Genomic DNA, 20,552 nt, shown 5'->3' with positions numbered 1-20,552 from the left:
TTGTTATGATTCCATGGAGTGTGACATCTTTTAAGAAAAATATCTCAATTCACAGGGACTGACTGAAAAGGTTATACAAAATTTCACTTTTGAAAACTTCTACTGTAGCTAACAAATTAAAAAGAACACTCTCCAAACACTTAATAACAAGCGAAAGAGCCGCCATGCTGGAAATCAGAAAAAAAAACACAGAAACTGCTGATCCTTTTTGGTCACTCGACCCGAACCGTTAACTCTGATTTATCTTCAAAGATGCTGCCAGATCTGCTGAGTTTTTCAAACTATTTCTGCTTTTAGTTTTCTAAACACTACTCTGCAGTTATATAGTTACTGAGAAATCTAAGTCCAAATTTAACTTTGGTGATGGGTAGATTGAGCCAGAAAAGTTAGTATATTTGGGAAATGGGATCTAATGCAGACCTGTGAAAGGAGAGATGGACAAGTGTGAATTGAGAGGGACAGGAAAGGAAACGAAGTCTGCCTTCCTTCCAGAGAGACCACTCTCTTCAGGACTCCCAAAACCGCTCCACACTCCCCTCCAACCCCACCACATCCAGCACTTTCCCCTGCAACCGCAGGAAGTGCTAGATTTGCCCCCACACCTCCTCCCTCACCCCCATCCCAGGCTCCAAGATGCCTTGCCATATCAAGCAGATGTTCACGTGCACATCCGCCAATGTGGTATACTGCATCCACTGTACCCGTTGTGGCTACCTCTACATTGGGGAAGCCAAGCGGAGGCTTGGGGACCGCTTTGCGGAACATCTCCACTCGGTTTGCAATAAACAACTGCACCTCCCACTTGCGAATGATTTTAACCCCTCCTCCCATTCCTTAGACGACATGTCCATCCTGGCCTCCTGCAGGGCCATAAAGATGCCACCCGTAGGTTCAGGAACAGCAACTCATATTCCGCTTGGGAACCCTGCAGCCCAATGGTATCAATGTGGATTTCTCCAGCTTCAAAATCTCCCCTCCCCCCCCACTGCATCCCAAAACCAGCTTGGTTCGTCCTCGCCTTCCTAACCTGTTCTTCCTCTCACCTATCCGCTCCTCCCACCTCAAGCTGCACCTCCATTTCCTACCTACTAACTCATCCCGCCCCCTTGACCTGTCCGTCCTGTCCGGACTGACCTATCCCCTCCCTACCTCCCCACCTATACTCTCCTCTTCAGCTATCTTCTCCTGTATCCATCTTCGGTCCGCTTCCCCCTCACTCCCTATTTATTTCAGAATCCTCTCCCCATCCCCCTTTTCTGATGAAGGGTTTAGGCCCAAAACATCAGCATTTGTGCTCCTAAGATGCTGCTTGGCCTGCTGTGTTCATCCAGCTCCACACTTTGTTATGTCTAATGTGACTGTGCACTTTACAACAAGGGAGGTCAGTAGATAGTGGTCAAGAATGAAATCCCTGGCTGATTTCTATCCTTTCAAAGTGTGATGGGGCACTTCACATGGTACAGCTGAGAGTAGTTTAACTCAAGAGGGCTTGGGCTTCAGATTTTCTTTTGCCTATGCGACTTCGGGCCAAGTCAGGTGGCACACTGATCAAAGGCTTTAGTTCAGTCAGGGACGTGGGGTTGGGGTGGGTAAATAGAGTTGAGGCAAATTTTAGCAGTTGTCTAATTAATTGGTGGAGCAGGCCGAGGAGATTTAATGGTGAAATAACTGCACAGAGGCCGGTATCCCATCACCTAGTCAGCCTTTATACACATGTGCACAGTACATTGGCTGAGACCAGCCAGCTCAGCATCAATCCGTGGAGTCAGGAGACTCTCTGAATCTCCTGTTTATATTGTCAGCCAGAGCTCCCTCATTGGCCCAGGTTTACTCCCCCAATCAAGGATTGCTTAGTCAATGGATCCACTTGGTTCCAATCACGGCAAATGGCTAATTCCTATTCCTATTCTGAACAACTGGACTCAAAACATTAACTCTGTTTCCTCAGTGCAGACACTGTGAGAGCTGCTGAGTTTCCCCAACAAATTATGTTTTTGTTTGTTTCAGATCTCCAGCATCCGCAGTGCCTTGTTTCCATCACCTCTTCCTGTGTTCATAACACTCTTGACCTTTTAGGAAGGCAATTTATCATTGAGGTAGATCGTGGAAATGTCTTACTTCATAGGCTCTTGAGTGTACTAGAAAATTGTATTATCCTAGTATAATTTGCATGTAAACACAATGTCTCTGTAAAATAAGTATAATTAAAAAGCTAGAGTTACTAATTTCAGTACATACTTCTTGCTATTTCTTAATTACATGCTAATCACAAAGTTAAAATGACTGTTTAATGTGAAGACTGAAATCACTTGATACAATTTGCAGGGCTATCCCATTTCATGTAACTCCAGATTCATGCTTTTGTTTTTGCTGGAGGTATGCAGTCACATGGTTTAGAGAAGAGACTGGTTGGAAAACATTGCACATTCCATCCCATTAGATCAAGCAAAGGTCCCTCGCTTGTGGTATCTCTCTTTTTAATTTTTTTTTTGCTAATCCCAGCATCAGGACGTTCATTTTGAATAACATAATCCACTGATATTATACAGACCCAGGCATCATTAAACAATGGATGTTCTATCAGGATGAGATGTATCAGCAAGTGTTAACCAAAAGGGACAATGCACTCAAACAGTTCCTGGGTATAAAACCGAACTTTCTCTTGTCTCATTGTACATCTGAGCTCAGTGGAATGGTACACAAAAGAAACTAAAGAGCTTAATTCAACACGAATGTGTGACAGAGGCTCTATGTGCTACAATTCGCATAAAAAGATTCATTATACTGTATCTTAATCTCACACTGTTGTCAGGAAATAGGTCTCTTTGACATGCTAATAACTTGCCATTCAGAGCACAGATAGATCTGGGAAACTGGACAATTCAAACGCAACTAATGCAGTGGAAAAAGAAAGAGTGATGAGCAAGAAGGCTTAATTAATAGATTCTGAATCATCTGCTGGCCTGGCGATAAATATATTCAGCAACGAACCTGGTGTTAGATGACGCCACCGCTGCTGAGGTGAGAGAATTTGCTAAATTATAACAAGTCTTCCTGATTTTTGAGACTTATCTTACTCATCTCACCATAAAGTTTTACATTCTCAAACTTAGCTGCTTTGTGCTTGGAGCATTCAGAGGAATATACATTTGAAAAGGGCCATAGTGCTGATTGCTTAATTAGAACGACACTTCCAGTGATGGTTGGCAAGTTGACAATTTACAACCCCTGATTCTCCACCGACTCATTTGAACGGATGGAAAATCAATTGATTTGTGTGTCCTGCCTTTCCCAATCAGCCCTCCCCCTCCTGATTGCTGATGGCAATGACTGAGCTGGTTTCTGACCTCAATGTTCTGGTTCCAAGATGGCGGCAGAGTTCCAGGGCTGCGTGCAGGCTCTTGCCCGGGGTCCATCCACTGCCATCTACTATCTTTCTTTTTTTCCTTTTCACTTCTGCTCTTTTTCTTTCATTTCTTTTTTCTTTCGCTTTGCTTTGGCGGATTAATCGGTGGCATCGGCGCAGCAGTTAGAGCGGACTGTGCATGGAGTGGCGGCAGCCTGCTGGTGGCAGGAGGCACTGGTTAGAGGCAGCGGCAGACGCAGCCCCATGTGGTGATTGGAGGCTGCAGCGGCAAGGATGCCCTCGCTCGGGGTTGGCATCAGCAGCAAAGCTCCTCCAGTGATTGGAGGCAGTGGCAGCGAGGCCTGCTCATCAAGGTGGCGCGGAGGCGACATTTCGAAGGAGGGCTGTCGGAGTGGAACTCTTGGTAGCAGATCCAGGGACTCCTGGTTTCGATATGCCCAGAGCAGGAACACCTGGCATTGACGCAGCGGCTGCAGCGTGGTATGCCTGGAGCGGGAGCTCCTGGTGCCATCGAGATGGCAGCTGAGCCAGGGAGCCCTGGTTGTGGGGCAAGTGTGGGTTCAGCATGGGGCTTGGTGGGCCCGGCGGTGAAGAGGTGATGCCTGAAGAGTGGCGAATTCCTACGTTGGTGGGTCCGGCACAGCAAGGCAGTGGAGGAAGGGTGGCAGTGTAGATGTCGCTGATGAGACGGCTCAAGACTAATGACGGAGGGGGAAGAGCGAAGATGGACTCTCTTTCAGTGTTTACTCTTTGTATTCTTAAACTATTCAAAACGGTGCTGGATTGTGGTGACAGTTGAAGCTTTTCACTACTTTACCGTATTATTCACTGTAAACTGCAAGTGACAATGAATCATTCAAATTCCAAACTGAGCTCTAATGTTAGAGATAATGGGGACTGCAGATGCTGGAGATTCCAAGATAATAAAATGTGAGGCTGGATGAACACAGCAGGCCAAGCAGCATCTCAGGAGCACAAAAGCTGACGTTTCGGGCCTAGACCCTTCATCAGAGAGGGGGATGGGGGGAGGGAACTGGAATAAATAGGGAGAGAGGGGGAGGCGGACCGAAGATGGAGAGTAAAGAAGATAGGTGGAGAGAGTGTAGGTGGGGAGGTAGGGAGGGGATAGGTCAGTCCAGGGAAGACGGACAGGTCAAGGAGGTGGGATGAGGTTAGTAGGTAGCGGGGGGTGCGGCTTGGGGTGGGAGGAAGGGATGGGTGAGAGGAAGGACCGGTTAGGGAGGCAGAGACCGGTTGGACTGGTTTTGGGATGCAGTGGGTGGGGGGGAAGAGCTGGGCTGGTTGTGTGGTGCAGTGGGGGGCGGGGACGAACTGGGCTGGTTGAGGGATGCAGTAGGGGAAGGGGAGATTTTGAAACTGGTGAAGTCCACATTGATACCATATGGCTGCAGGGTTCCCAGGCGGAATATGAGTTGCTGTTCCTGCAACCTTCGGGTGGCATCATTGTGGCAGTGCAGGAGGTCCATGATGGACATGTCATCAAGAGAATGGGAGGGGGAGTGGAAATGGTTTGCGACTGGGAGGTGCAGTTGTTTTTTGCGAACTGAGCGGAGGTGTTCTGCAAAGCGGTCCCCAAGCCTCCGCTTGGTTTCCCCAATGTAGAGGAAGCCGCACCGGGTACAGTGGATGCAGTATACCACATTGGTAGATGTGCAGGTGAACCTCTGCTTGATGTGGAATGTCATCTTGGGGCCTGGGATGGGGGTGAGGGAGGAGGTGTGGGGACAAGTGTAGCATTTCCTGCGGTTGCAGGGGAAGGTGCCGGGTGTGGTGGGGTTGGAGGGCAGTGTGGAGCGAACAAGGGAGTCGCGGAGAGAGTGGTCTCTCCGGAAAGCAGACAGGGGAGGGGATGGAAAAATGTCTTGGGTGGTGGGGTCGGATTGTAAATGGCGGAAGTGTCGGAGGATAATGCGTTGTATCCGGAGGTTGGTAGGGTGGTGTGTGAGAACGAGGGGGATCCTCTTTGGGCGGTTGTGGCGGGGGCGGGGTGTGAGGGATGTGTCGCGGGAAATGCGGGAGACGCGGTCAAGGGCGTTCTCGATCACCGTGGGGGGAAAGTTGCGGTCCTTAAAGAACTTGGACATCTGGGATGTGCGGGAGTGGAATGTCTTGTCGTGGGAGCAGATACGGCGGAGGCGGAGGAATTGGGAATAGGGGATGGAATTTTTGCAGGAGGGTGGGTGGGAGGAGGTGTATTCTAGGTAGCTGTGGGAGTCGGTGGGCTTGAAGTGGACATCAGTTACAAGCTGGTTGCCTGAGATGGAGACTGAGAGGTCCAGGAAGGTGAGGGATGTGCTGGAGATGGCCCAGGTGAACTGAAGGTTGGGGTGGAAGGTGTTGGTGAAGTGGATGAACTGTTCGAGCTCCTCTGGGGAGCAAGAGGCGGCGCCGATACAGTCATCAATGTACCGGAGGAAGAGGTGGGGTTTGGGGCCTGTGTAGGTGCGGAAGAGGGACTGTTCCACGTAACCTACAAAGAGGCAGGCATAGCTGGGGCCCATGCGGGTGCCCATGGCCACCCCCTTAGTCTGCAGAACGGGCAGCCCTCCGCTCCAACCCCAACCTCACCATCAAACCCGCAGACAAGGGTGGCGCAGTGGTAGTATGGCGCACTGACCTCTACATCGCCGAGGCCAGACGCCAACTCTCCGACATCACCTCCTACCGCCTCCTCGATCATGACCCCACACCCGAGCACCAAACCATCATCTCCAACACCATTCACGACCTCATCACCTCAGGGGACCTCCCACCCACAGCCTCCAACCTCATTGTTCCCCAACCCCGCACGGCCCGTTTCTATCTCCTTCCCAAAATCCACAAACCTGCCTGCCCTGGTCGACCCATCGTCTCAGCCTGCTCCTGCCCCACCGAACTCATCTCCACCTATCTGGACTCCATTTTCTCCCCTTTGGTCCAGGAACTCCCCACCTACGTCCGTGACACCACCCACGCCCTCCACCTCCTCCAGGACTTCCAATTCCCTGGCCCCCAACACCTCATATTCACCATGGACGTCCAGTCGCTGTACACCTGCATTCTGCATGGAGATGGCCTCAAGGCCCTCCGCTTCTTCCTGTCCCGCAGGCCCGACCAGTCCCCCTCCACCGACACTCTCATCCGCCTAGCTGAACTCGTCCTCACACTCAACAACTTCTCTTTTGACTCCTCCCACTTCCTACAGACTAAGGGGGTGGCCATGGGCACCCGCATGGGCCCCAGCTATGCCTGCCTCTTTGTAGGTTACGTGGAACAGTCCCTCTTCCGCACCTACACAGGCCCCAAACCCCACCTCTTCCTCCGGTACATTGATGACTGTATCGGCGCCGCCTCTTGCTCCCCAGAGGAGCTCGAACAGTTCATCCACTTCACCAACACCTTCCACCCCAACCTTCAGTTCACCTGGGCCATCTCCAGCACATCCCTCACCTTCCTGGACCTCTCAGTCTCCATCTCAGGCAACCAGCTTGTAACTGATGTCCACTTCAAGCCCACCGACTCCCACAGCTACCTAGAATACACCTCCTCCCACCCACCCTCCTGCAAAAATTCCATCCCCTATTCCCAATTCCTCCGCCTCCGCCGCATCTGCTCCCACGACAAGACATTCCACTCCCGCACATCCCAGATGTCCAAGTTCTTTAAGGACCGCAACTTTCCCCCCACGGTGATCGAGAACGCCCTTGACCGCGTCTCCCGCATTTCCCGCGACACATCCCTCACACCCCGCCCCCGCCACAACCGCCCCAAGAGGATCCCCCTCGTTCTCACACACCACCCTACCAACCTCCGGATACAACGCATTATCCTCCGACACTTCCGCCATTTACAATCCGACCCCACCACCCAAGACATTTTTCCATCCCCTCCCCTGTCTGCTTTCCGGAGAGACCACTCTCTCCGCGACTCCCTTGTTCGCTCCACACTGCCCTCCAACCCCACCACACCCGGCACCTTCCCCTGCAACCGCAGGAAATGCTACACTTGTCCCCACACCTCCTCCCTCACCCCCATCCCAGGCCCCAAGATGACATTCCACATCAAGCAGAGGTTCACCTGCACATCTACCAATGTGGTATACTGCATCCACTGTACCCGGTGCGGCTTCCTCTACATTGGGGAAACCAAGCGGAGGCTTGGGGACCGCTTTGCAGAACACCTCCGCTCAGTTCGCAAAAAACAACTGCACCTCCCAGTCGCAAACCATTTCCACTCCCCCTCCCATTCTCTTGATGACATGTCCATCATGGACCTCCTGCACTGCCACAATGATGCCACCCGAAGGTTGCAGGAACAGCAACTCATATTCCGCCTGGGAACCCTGCAGCCATATGGTATCAATGTGGACTTCACCAGTTTCAAAATCTCCCCTTCCCCTACTGCATCCCTCAACCAGCCCAGTTCGTCCCCTCCCCCCACTGCACCACACAACCAGCCCAGCTCTTCCCCCCCACCCACTGCATCCCAAAACCAGTCCAACCGGTCTCTGCCTCCCTAACCGGTCCTTCCTCTCACCCATCCCTTCCTCCCACCCCAAGCCGCACCCCCCGCTACCTACTAACCTCATCCCACCTCCTTGACCTGTCCGTCTTCCCTGGACTGACCTATCCCCTCCCTACCTCCCCACCTACACTCTCTCCACCTATCTTCTTTACTCTCCATCTTCGGTCCACCTCCCCCTCTCTCCCTATTTATTCCAGTTCCCTCCCCCCATCCCCCTCTCTGATGAAGGGTCTAGGCCCGAAACGTCAGCTTTTGTGCTCCTGAGATGCTGCTTGGCCTGCTGTGTTCATCCAGCCTCACATTTTATTATCTTGAGCTCTAATGTTGTTTGGTTTTGCCACTTTGCACAGACTGACTTGTGCTCTGTCATCTCGATTCTGGTAGCTAACTGTCTGCTACACTCTTGGTATTCTGCCTCTTCAGTTTACACTGAACCAGCTCTCATCTTTTCCTCCTGCTACTCACACTTGCTCTAGATTCTGCTGCACTGCTCCCCAGCTGCCACTTCTGACACGCTTTTCATTACCATTGACTGCATTCATCCCCTCTGCTTGTCGAGGTCATCTCAGGAGCCCTGGTATCCCCACTATTTTCCTCCCTCAGCCTCTGCACCGTGAATAATCTTCTCCTATGATTACACTGCATTCACTGCCCTCCTGTCCTCCCTCAACCTCTACTTGCATATAAAGTCTTGCATCGACATTCACCACCGCTCCTTCACTTTGGTACTTCTCCAGTCCACTATCCAACTCTACATCCCACTATCTCCACCTCCAATTTCAGCCTACCTTGCCAGATGTCCAAATGCTGTAAATGAAACAATTGGTAAAGAGATGGTAAGAAATGGTGTTGGAGAATAGGAATCACTCTCTATATAAACATTTGCACCAACTTAATATAAGTACGTCAGGAGAAGATCTTGCATTGTTGGATATGGACAAAAGAGCTTGCAGTATCTTGACCATGTTACAGAAAAATCAAATGTGTGTAATTCTACCAAAACCTCACAGCACATCACTTGAGTCACAAAAATTTGCAGTTTAGCAGAGGCAGTAAGAAAGGCACAAATCCTTTAGTTGAATGAAAACCATTCATCTGCAACTGACAGGGCAAATGATAAAAGGTGATCATCTGAATGCATTGCATCTTATCTCATTGTTGCCAGGAAGACTAGGTCAGATTGTAACAGAAGTGGAGGAAGTTGACAGAAGGTAAAAAGTTGAAAAGCTGCATCTTGCAAAGCTATCTGGAAACGAAACCGGCAATTGACCTTAAACTGCAGCAAGATTAGGACTTCTGAGATGGCTTGATGATTGCTACATTGAAAATCGTTAAGCAGTTGTGTCAGCCAATCTGATAAAGCACAGAGGAAATTAATTACAACCACCAAGGAATTGAAATGTCCAAAAGGATAGAAAGGGCACATCTTGATCTGTTCTGAAATGCCAGTGTAGATAAAGCTAGCTGATATTGGACATCTAACACATGATGAAGTAAAGTTTCAAAAACCAAGAGAGACGTGTGACCTCCCAAACAGACCATGTCAAGAATTTGGCTGAAAATACTTCAATCTTCATCAAAGTTAAATCAAGGCCCCTTCTGTTGTCACCGGTGAATGTAAAAGACATCATTTGAAGAAAAGCATAATTCTCCCTGCTGTCTTGCAACAGTTCTCCCTCAATCACTGTCACTAAAAAAGAAACCATCACTTCGTTAGCACACTATTTATTGTGGGATCTTGCTATGTTCCAATCGTCTGTTATGTTTTCTAAGTTATAACAGATACTAGAGCTTCAAAAGAATGTAATTGGCTGTAAAGCATACATTCTACAGTTGGTAAATGAACCATATGAATACATTTCTCCCTTTCAGATCACGTTAAAAATTTGTTTGAACCCACTGCATCAGCCGATACCAGAAGTATGACTGTGATTGAGAGCAAGTGTGCCAGATGTGTGAGATAAAGTAGTTTCAGAGAGTTGCTGAAGTTTGCAAGCACACAGTTAGTTGAGAGGACTGAGCCCAGGATTTAGTGGTGTGCCCTCATTGTTTAAGTACTCCGATAATGCATCCAGAAAGCTGTCCAAATGGCAGAAAACTCACTGAAGCAAGGCGCCAACTTGGATAGGCAGCCCTGCTTGATTTCTTTCTAATATCTGAAGATGGATAGCTTCAGCAGCTTAATTGTTGATGGTTTTTAGTATGAAATGATCTCAGAATAACTCATTCAAAGCAAAAACTAATCAATGAAATTTCATAGCAGCTCAAATCAGTTATACAGGACGCTAGTGAGACCACATCTGAAATATGTGCAGTTTTGGCTCTCCATATTTAAAGAAAAAGATGTAAATACATTGGAGGTGTTCAGTGGAAGATTACAAGGTTGATACCTAAAATAAGTGGGTTTAATGAGAAAACATTGTACAGGCTAGGCTTATTTTCACTGGATTTTGGAAGATTCGCGGAGGGGTGATTTATTGAAGTGCATAAGTTCCTGAATGATCTTGATGATGGACATGGAAAGAATGTTTGCCGTTGTATGTGAGCTGAGAACAGGGCGGCCCTCTTTAAAATTAGAAGCTGCCTGTGAGGACAGACATGAGGAGGATTTTGTTAGGACAGAGATAAGAAGGATTTTGTTAGGAGAAAGATGAGGAATTTGTCAGGACAGAGATGAGGAGGATTTTGTTAGGACAGAGATGAGGAGGATTTTGTTTGGACAGAGATAAGAAGGATTTTGTTAGGAGAAAGATGAGGAATTTGTTAGGACAGAGATAGAAATAATTTGTTAGGACAGAGATGAGGAGGATTTTGTTAGGACAGAGATAAGAAGGATTTTGTTAGGAGAAAGATGAGGAATTTGTCAGGACAGAGATGAGGATTTTGTTAGGACAGAGATGAGGAGGATTTTGTTTGGACAGAGATAAGAAGGATTTTGTTAGGAGAAAGATGAGGAATTTGTCAGGACAGAGATGAGGAGGATTTTGTTAAGACAGAGATGAGGATTTTGTTAGGACAGAGATGAGGAGGATTTTATTAGGACAGAGATAAGAAGGATTTTGTTAGGACAAAGATGATTTTTTTTCTCTTATAGGATTGTGCACCTTTGGACCCTTCAGCCTCAGCAGGTGGTGGAGACAAAGCCACTAAACATTTTTAGGTCAGAAGTGGATAGATTTGCTTAGGCAAGAGAATCATAAGTTATTGGGGGTAGATGGAATGTGGAATTTAAAATGCAAACAGGTCAGCCTTGATTGTATTGATTGACAAAGAAAATTGGTAAAGAAAATTGATATTGAATAGAATGGCCTTAGGCTAAGTCTGATATTGATCAGCTGGTACGTTGGACACGTCAATGGAAGATGGAGTTTAATTTTGATATTGTAAGGTGATGCGTTTTGGGAGATCTGATAAGGGAACGATATTCACAGTGAATGGTAGGTCCGTAGGGAGTACTTAGGAACAAAGGGACCTTGGTATACAATTCATAGGTGAAGGTGTCAGCACAGGTAGACAGGGTGGTGAAAAAGACATATGGCATGATTGCCTTCATTAGCCAGCACATAGAATATAGAGCAAGAAAATCTTATGACAACTTTCTAAAACACTGATAAGGCCACAATGGAATACTGTGTGCGGTTCTAGTCAGCACACTATTGAAAGGACGTGACTGTGTTGGAGAGGGTGCAAAGGAGATTCACCAGGATGTTGCCTTAGATGTAAAGTGTCCGTTATGAGGAGAGATTGGAAAGGCTGAGTTTGTCTTCCTTGGAACAGAAGAGGCTGATGGGGTCAATCTAATTGAGGTATACAAAATTATGAGGTGTAGATGAGTTAGATTGTGAGAATGTCTTCCCCATGGCAAAAGTTTCTAAGAGCAGAGGTCATAAGTTTAAAGTGAGGAGCAAGTAGTTAGCGGATTTATGAAAAAGAATTCTTTCACCCAGAGGATGCTAGGTATATGGAACATGCTGCATGTGAGACTAGTGGAGGTAGTACTCTCACAGCATTTAAGAAGCATATGGAAGACCACTTAAAATGCTAGGCATAGAAGGGTATGGACCTAATGCGGGTAAATGGGATTAGTATAGTTTCGTGCTTGTTGGTTGACATATTCATGATATGCTGAAGGGCCTGTTTTTATCGGTATGACTCTATGACTATGATGGAGCAGACTCAAAGAGCTGAATGGTCGACTGTCATTTCTTCTTTTGCTCTTAAGTCAAACAAAAGATAGACTGTCCTTTAGATGATGTATTTAAAAATACAGTAACAAGCAGTTGTAGACATGCTCGCCGAGCCAGTGGGTTTGGTTGCAAACATTTCCAGGAATTCCCTGGTGTGTTCCTGGAGGCCTGGTATTCCAACCGGAACGCCACCAACAAACACATTGAATTAGACCCTGTATACAAACCACTGAGAAATAGAACCGGAAGTAATGCCAACCACCACAGCAAACCGAGGCATATAAATAACAAGCGGGATAGAACACGAACGTTTCACCAGAGGCACACTGACAATGTTACCTAGCAGGGTGGCGAAATGTTTGCAACCAAACCCACCAGCTGGACAAGCATGTCTACAACCTCAACCACAACTTGAGCTACAAATCTTCTCAAAAACTTTATATAATAACAAGACCTGCACATTTTAAAATTTTATTTGCGTTTTAAGTTTATAAAAAAAGGGTATAATTTTTCAAGCTTCCCTAGATAAAGAGGAGGTTCCAGGTGATTAGAGAATGGCAAATGTGACAACCCTGTTCAAGAAACAGTGTAAGGGCAGGCCTAACAACTGCAAGACCTAGCATCAGCATTGAGTTCAGTAACTTCAGACCATGAATTCTATCTTTCAGTTTGAGTAATTTCTCCACTAAGCCTCAGTCGATATCTTGTTTTTATGTCTTTACTTTCGGATACATTTAGCCATTAACATCTACTCTGATCCTATGGTTTGTTTCCTTATGATGACCACCTCCGCTTCCTGTTGCTCCATAACAGTTTAGTTATTCAATCTCTCTTGCCCATTAACCTAGCCCAGATTTTACTTTTTGCTTTTTCTCACTTTATCCCTTTCAATAATTTAAAATCCATTCCATATCCAATTTTTGTCAATTCCGAAGATGTCACAATTGTTTCTTTCCCCACAGATGCTGCCAGATCTGCTGAGTTTGTCCAGGACTTAATGTTTTTAGTTTTCAGAATCCACAGATTTTTGTCTTTGGTCTGGTGTTGATGATAGGAAATATCTTGGAATCCTTATCAAAAAAAAATTAATGGCAGTTGGAGAGGTTTCAGTTAATTAAGGAAAGCCATTGTACATTTTGAAAGGTAGTTTGTGCTTGATTAATTTCATCGAGTTTATTGGTAAGGTAACAGAAAACTTTAGTAATGGGAATGAGTTGGATGTTGTCTAGGGAGCAGTGCGATGGAAGTTTATGATTTCACATAAATATGTTGGACTGTAACCTGGTATGGCGTGATTTCTGACTTCATCCACCCCAGTGTGACACCAGCACCTCCACATCTGAATTGGATAGCACAAGGCACTGATAATTGTCTTGAGATTGCGGTCTCAAGTTTCTTGATTTTTGTTTTGATTTGTTTCTGAGATGTGGATGTCACTGGCTGGACCAGAATTTATTGCCCATTCCTATTGCCCTGGAGAAGGTGGTGGTGAGCTGCTTACTTGAGCTGCTGTGATTCTCACAGTGTGGATGGGGAGAGAGTTATAGGGTTTTAACCCAACGATGTTGGACGAATGATGATATATTTTCAAGTCAGGATGGTGCATGGCTTGGAGGGCAACTTATAGGTGTTGGCATTCTCATGTATCTGCTGCCAAATTGTCCTTCTAAGCAGTAGAAGTTGGGAGTTTGGAAGGTGCTGTCGCAGGAGCCATGGTGAGTTTCTGTAGGACGTACTGTAGATGGTGCACACTGTTGTCATGTGCATCAGTGATGTCGGGACTGAATACTGAAAGCAGTGGATGGGGTGCGAATCAAATGGGCTACTTTTTCCTACATCATGTAAAGCTTCTTGAGTGTTGTTGAAGTTGCACTCATCCAGGCTAGTCACATTCCTGATTTATGCCTTGTGACCCAGAATTGGACAGGAGACAGGAGGTGAATTACACACTGCAGAATTCATAGCCTCTGACCTGCTGCTGTAAGTAGTACTGATATCTATGACCTGAACTCCTGCAAGTTTTCATTGGATGTATCTTTCTACCTTTGATAGGTTAATCTACAGTCCAAACGTAAGAATTACATGAAATAATAATAGTACACTCGAATATACAAATTAAATATTAAGTTTCACTGGAGCCGGCCCATATAATGAGAATTCTAATCTAGCAGAGCACCTGAAATAAATGCCCTAAAGATTAGTCAGTAGTCTCACAGACACACATGCACAGACTCATATACACATGTGCAGACATGTACATACATGCAATCGCATGCACATATGCACAGAAAACACCCAACACCAGAGATGCACACATATGCATACATCACAGGCACAGATGTGCTCAGAGATGCACAGACATGCACACACACATCACAAGCATATGCATCTACACACAAATATATTCAGCCACGTAAAGTTAGAAATGCACCACATACACAGATCCACAGAATCACACCCCTAGCAATTTACTGCCTATCTGACTCAACTTTACTTAATTAAAATGAAGATGCTCGAGCAGCACAGCGCGCTAATATATTGTAATTAAATGGTCATACAGCCAAAGCTGATTTGAAGTTACATGGTCACATGCTTTGAGGGTCTGTGCGTGCTGATTGCTGGACAGTGCATTCACTTATAGTTTCTCCAGCTGCTGCCATGCATCGTCCTCAGAAATCTATGCAGCAGAAATTAGAGGGAATATAGTGTGCCATCATCCTGGAGTGACTGGTTTGTACATATCCCTCTGACAAAATGCCAGGTTCCCTATAAATATCTAATTCCAAGCAAAATGCAGATATACTTCCTGTGATGTTGTGAGTTCCCTCTTTGGTTGACGCTCATTTTCCTTCATGATCGGTTACGTTTCTTCTTTATCTTCAGCAACAAATTTCTCTGAATAGCTTCTCTGAAATTATTTCTTTTCAATGATGAAAGCCTAAGCCTCAGTGATCAATCCTTAATAGCTATAGATCACCATTAATACATCAAGGATTTTCATGTTATAACTATGTTCATGATCACAGGAGCTGTCCATTTTAGTTTCACTCCCTCAAATGCCATCAGATGAAGATTTCTATAGAAGTTGATTGGCTGGATAATTCATGCAATTCTTAACTGTCTAGACTTGCATACTTTCTTGCTTATTAAACAGGACCATAGAATCATAGAAACTAGGAGGCGGAGCCTGCCCCACCATTTAGTATGATCATGGCTGATCCTCTATCTCATTGCTATATTCCTGCTTTGTCTCCATGCCCACTGATGTCTTTAAAATCTAAAACATAGTCTATTTCTTTCTTGAATCTATTCAGTGACTGGGCCTCCATAGCATTCTGTGGTAGATAATTCCACAAGTTTACTTTCTTTTGAGTGAAGCGAGTTTTCCTTATCTCAGTCATAAGTGGTCTACGCTGTATCCCTGTGTCCAAGGCTCTAGACTGCCCAGCCAGGGAAAACATCCTCCCAGCATCTAAACATTCTCCCTGCATCTAGCCTGTCAGCCCTGTTCGAATTTAGACTAGCCTTTAAAGCCAGATTAACTGTGTCGAGCTGAGATTTGAACCCATACATTCAGAAGATACATTTTGTCCTCTTGATTATCAAGTCCTCGCTTACACAGCGCCTGCTTTAGCTGTATGACATACATATGAATTGGGAGCAGGGTAGGCCATTTGACCCCTCAAGCCTGTTCTAGCATTTAATAGGAATATAGATGATCTGAGTGCGGCCTCAACTCCACTTTCCAACCTATCTCCCTGATAGCCATTAACTGTCTTTTTGGCCAAAAATGTATCTAACTCAACCTTAAAAATATTAACTGCCTCTGTCTCCACTCCTGTCTGTGTAAGAGAGTTCCACAGACAACCCTCTGAGAGGAAATGTAGTCCTCCTGATTGCTGCCTTAAATGGGGTTCTCCTTATTTCTAAGCTATACTCCACCCCATTCCCCAGTTCTCATCTCTCCTAGAGATAGTCAGCATGGTTTTGAGTGAGGGAAATTGTGTCTCACAAACTTGATTAACTTGAGGAAGTTACATAAAAGATTGATGAAGGGAAGAACAGTAGACGTTGTTTACTTGGACTTTAGTAAAGCCTTTGACCAAGTTCTGCATGGTAGGCTAATAAATAAAGTTAGATCACTTGGGATTCAGGGTGAGCTTACCAATTGAATACAAAATTATTACTGGCACGATACAGAGTGTGGTGCTGGAGGTTTGTTATTTGGACTGGAGGCCTGTGACCAGTGTGTGCTACAGGGATCGGTACTGGGTCCGCTTTTGTTTGTCATTTATATAAATGGTTCAGATGAGAATGTAGGAGGAATGATTAGTAAGTTTGCGGACAGCACCAAAATTGGTGGCATAGTAGAGAGTGAACAAGGTTTCCTAAAATTACAAAGAGATCTTGATCAAATGGGTCAATGGGCTGAAAATGGCAGTTGAAGTTCAATTTGGATAAATGTGACATATTGCATTTTGGTACAACAGGACTTATACAATTACTAGCAGAGCCTCGTGTAGTGTTTTAGAACAGAGAGACCAAGGGGTTCACGTACTAGGATTGAAATTAAGGAACAAGTCCTCAAGGGTTATAATCTCTAGATTACTACCCAAACCATGTATAAATTGGCAGAAGAATAAGAAAATTATGGAAGTAAACACATGGCTGAAGGATGGGTTCCATTTCATGAGGCATTTGCATCAGCTTTGGAACAGGAGGGATTGTACTGTTGGATGGTCTCTACCTAAGCCGATCTGGGACCAGTGCTGTTGTAAAAAGGATAAATAGAGTGATCACTAGGACTTTAAACTAGTGAATTGGTGGGAAGGGAAGGGGATAATGGCAGAAAGTATAATGGTAAATAGAAAAGAAAGCAACAGGTTAACACATATGCAGGAGGGTTCAACTACATCGAGGACTATGAAAGATGTTAAGAGGAAGGAAAAGTAAGGAGGTATTATTAATGGAGTTGCTCAAATTCAAAAGGAAGATATAAAAGCTAGCATAAAGGCACTTTACCTAAATGCTTGTAGCATTTGAAACAAGATAGATGAGTTAACGGCGCAAATCATTGCAAATGATTTAGTATGATTTAGTAGCCATTACGGAGACATGGTTGCGGAATGGTCACGACTGGGAATTAAATATCCAGGTGTATCAGACTATTCGGACGGACAGACAGGAAGGTAAAGGAGGTGGTGTAGCGCTAATATTTAAGGATGACATTAGGGCGATAGTGAGAGATGATGTAGGTTCTATGGAGAATAAGGGTTGAATCCGATTGGGTGGAAATTAAAAATTCGAAGAAGAAAAAGTCACTGATAGGCGTAGTCTGTGGCCAGCAAGTAATATCACATTGAGGTGGGCAATAAACAAAAAAATAACAAATGCCTGTAAAAATGGTATGGCAATTATCATGGGGGATTTTAATCTACATGCTGAATGGTCAAACCAGATTGAACATAGAACATAGAACAATACAGCACAGAATAGGCCCTTCGGTCCTCGATGTTGCGCCGACCTGTGAATTAATCTAAGCCCCACCCCCTACACTATCATATCATCATCCATCTGCTTATCCACGGACTGTTTAAATGCCTCTAATGTGGCTGAGTTGACTACATTGGCAGCTAGGGCGTTCCACGTCCTTACCACTCTCTGAGTAAAGAACCTGCCTCTGACATCTGTCTTAAATCTATCACCCCTCAATTTGTAGCAATGACCCCTTGTACAAGCTGAAGTCACCATCCTTGGAAAAAAGACTCTCTCTGTCCACCCTATCTAATCCTCTGATCATCTTGTATGTCTCCATTAAATCCCCTCTTAGCCTCCTTCTCTCCAATGAGAACAGACCCAAGTCCCTCAGCCTTTCTTCATAGGCCCTGCACTCCAGACCAGGCAACATCCTGGTAAACCTCCTCTGCACCTTTTCCAATGCTTCCACATCCTTCCTGTAATGGGGTGACCAGAACTGCACACAATATTCCAAATGAGGCTGCACTAGCGTTTTCTACAGTTGCAGCATGACGTCACGGCTCCAGAACTCAATCCCACTACCAATAAAGCCTAACACACTGTAAGCCTTCTTAACAGCACTATCAACCTGGGTGGCAACTTTCAGGGATCTATGTACATGGACACCAAGATCCCTCTGCACATCCACACTACCGAGAATCTTTCCATTGACTCAGTATTCTGCCTTCCTATTATTCCTCCCAAAGTGAATCAGCTCACATTTATCCGTATTAAACTCCATTTGCCATCTTTCAGCCCAATTCTGCAGTTTATTCAAGTCTCCCTGCAACCTGCAACGTTCTTCCACACTGTCCACCACTCCACTGACTTTAGTGTCTTCTGCAAACTTACTAGCCCATCCATCAATGCCTGCGTCCAAGTCATTTATAAAAATGACAAACACCAGTGGTCCCAAAACAGATCCTCAAGGCACACCACTAGTGACCTGACTCCAGGCTGAATATTTTCCATCAACCACCACTCGTTGCCTTCTGACAGAAAAGCGTTTCTCATCCAAACTGCAAAATCTCCCTCAATCCCGTGCCTCTGTATTTTCTGCAATAGCCTACCATGTGGAACCTTATCAAAGGCTTTACTGAAGTCCATGTACACCACGTCAACTGCCCGACCCTCATCCACATGCTTGGTCACCTTCTCAAAAAACGCAATGAGGTTTGTGAGACATGACCTGCCCTTGACGCATCCATGCTGACTATCTCCAATCAAATTGTTGCTTGCTAGATGATTATAAATCCTATCTCTTGTAATCCTTTCCAAAACTTTTCTTACAACAGACGTAAGCCTCACAGGTCTATAATTACCTGGGTCATCCTTACTGCCCTTCTAGAACAAGAATACAACAGTTGCAATCCTCCAGTCCTCTGGCACTAAACCTGTAGACAATGAGGACTCAAAAATCAAGGCCAAAGGCTCCGCCACCTCTTCCCTAGCTTCCCGGAGAATTCTCGCAAAAATCTCAACTGGCCCGGGGATTTATCTACCTTCACACCTTCTAGAATTGATAACACCTCCTCTTTACTAACCTTAATCCTTTCAATTCTAGTAGCCTGTAACTCAGTCATCTCCTCTACAATATTCTCCTGTTCCACAGTGAAAACAGATGAGAAATAATCATTTAGCACCTCTCCAATCTCCACAGGGTCCGCACACAACTTCCTACTTCAGTCTTTGACTGGCCCCATTCCTACCCTCGTCGTCCTCTTATTCCTCACATACCGAGAGAAAGCTTTAGGGTTTTCCTTTATTCTACCTGCTAATGTCTGCTCATGTCCCCTCCTTGCTCTCTCTTTAAATTCTTCCTAGGTAATCTGTAACTGTCCATTGCCTCGTCTGAACCATCTCATCTCATCGTTACATAAGCTCCCTCTTCCACTTAACAAGAGATACAATTTCTTTAGTAAACCACAGTCCCCTTACCTTATCGCTTCCTCCCTGCCTGACCGGGACATACCTATCAAGGACACGCAATATCTGTTCCTCAACTGCTAAACAGATAACAAGGAACCAAGAAACCTGGCCAAGGAACCTTTGAGGAGGAGTTCATTGAATGTATCTGCAGCCGTTTACTTGAACAATAAGTAATGGAACAGACGATTGAGCAAGCTATCTTTGTTCTGGTCCTGTGTAATGAGACAGGAATAATTGATGATCTCATTGTTAGGACATCTCTCAGAATGAGCGATCACAGTACGGTTGAATTTAGATGACAGATTGAAAGTGAGAAGATAAAATCCAATATCAGGGTCGTGTGCTTAAAGGAGACTACAATAGGATGAGGGAGGATATGGCTAAAAAACGGTTGAATTTAGATGACAGATTGAAAGTGAGAAGATAAAATCCAATATCAGGGTCGTGTGCTCAAAGGAGACTACAATAGGATGAGGGAGGATATGGCTAAAGTAGACCAGAAGCAAAGAGGTTGTTGACTTGCTCGTCGAGCTGGCTTGTTTTCGTTCAGATGTTTCATCACCATGCTAGGTAACATCATCAGTGAGGCCTGCGATGAAGCGATGTTGTTCTACTCTGTTTGGAATCTACCCTGTCTGGTCCAGAGTATGATTTCCGGTTTTGATCTGTATGGGTTTGTACATGGGGTCCAATTCTACCCGTTTGTTGATTGCATTATGAGTTGAGAGCCATGCCTCTCAGAATTCCTGGGCATGTCAATGTTTGGCTTGGGCTACTATGGTAGTTAAACTGATGGCCTTCGATGTCCAAGTCTACTGATATTAAGATGAGTTTGTCACGTCATTTTGCTGCTAGCTGATGTTCATGTATTCTGATGGCTAGTTTCCTTCCTGTCTATCCGATGTGATGTTTGTGGCAGTCATTGCATGGTATTTTGTAAACCATGTTGGTTCTGCATGTTGTGGGAATAGGGTCTTTAATCCTTGTGAGTATTTGTCTTAGAGTGGTTGTGGGCTTGTGTGCCACCG

The 20,552-nt window shown here is 45.4% G+C and overlaps 1 protein-coding gene across 10 annotated transcripts in view; it reads left to right on the top strand.

Annotated features, from left to right (window-relative positions):
* Nucleotides 1-20,552, top strand: part of LOC125447318 (protein phosphatase 1 regulatory subunit 29-like) — a 400,071-nt gene that overhangs the window by 228,455 nt on the left and 151,064 nt on the right. For 3 of the 10 annotated variants that reach the window (XM_048521647.2, XM_048521646.2, XM_048521648.2), the window contains exon 1: nucleotides 2,880-3,021. The exons of the other annotated variants lie outside the window; for them this stretch is intronic. The gene's annotated coding sequence lies outside the window, so the exon portion shown is untranslated. Of the gene's footprint in view, nucleotides 1-2,879; nucleotides 3,022-20,552 lie in introns of those variants that run through there. 10 annotated transcript variants of the gene reach the window in all.

Source organism: Stegostoma tigrinum, chromosome 38 (genome assembly GCF_030684315.1).
Source record: "Stegostoma tigrinum isolate sSteTig4 chromosome 38, sSteTig4.hap1, whole genome shotgun sequence".
In the NCBI taxonomy this organism is placed as follows: Eukaryota; Metazoa; Chordata; class Chondrichthyes; order Orectolobiformes; family Stegostomatidae; genus Stegostoma; species Stegostoma tigrinum.
The sequence above is the reverse complement of the archived record's forward strand: the minus strand, read 5'-3'. Positions and strand labels throughout refer to the sequence as shown.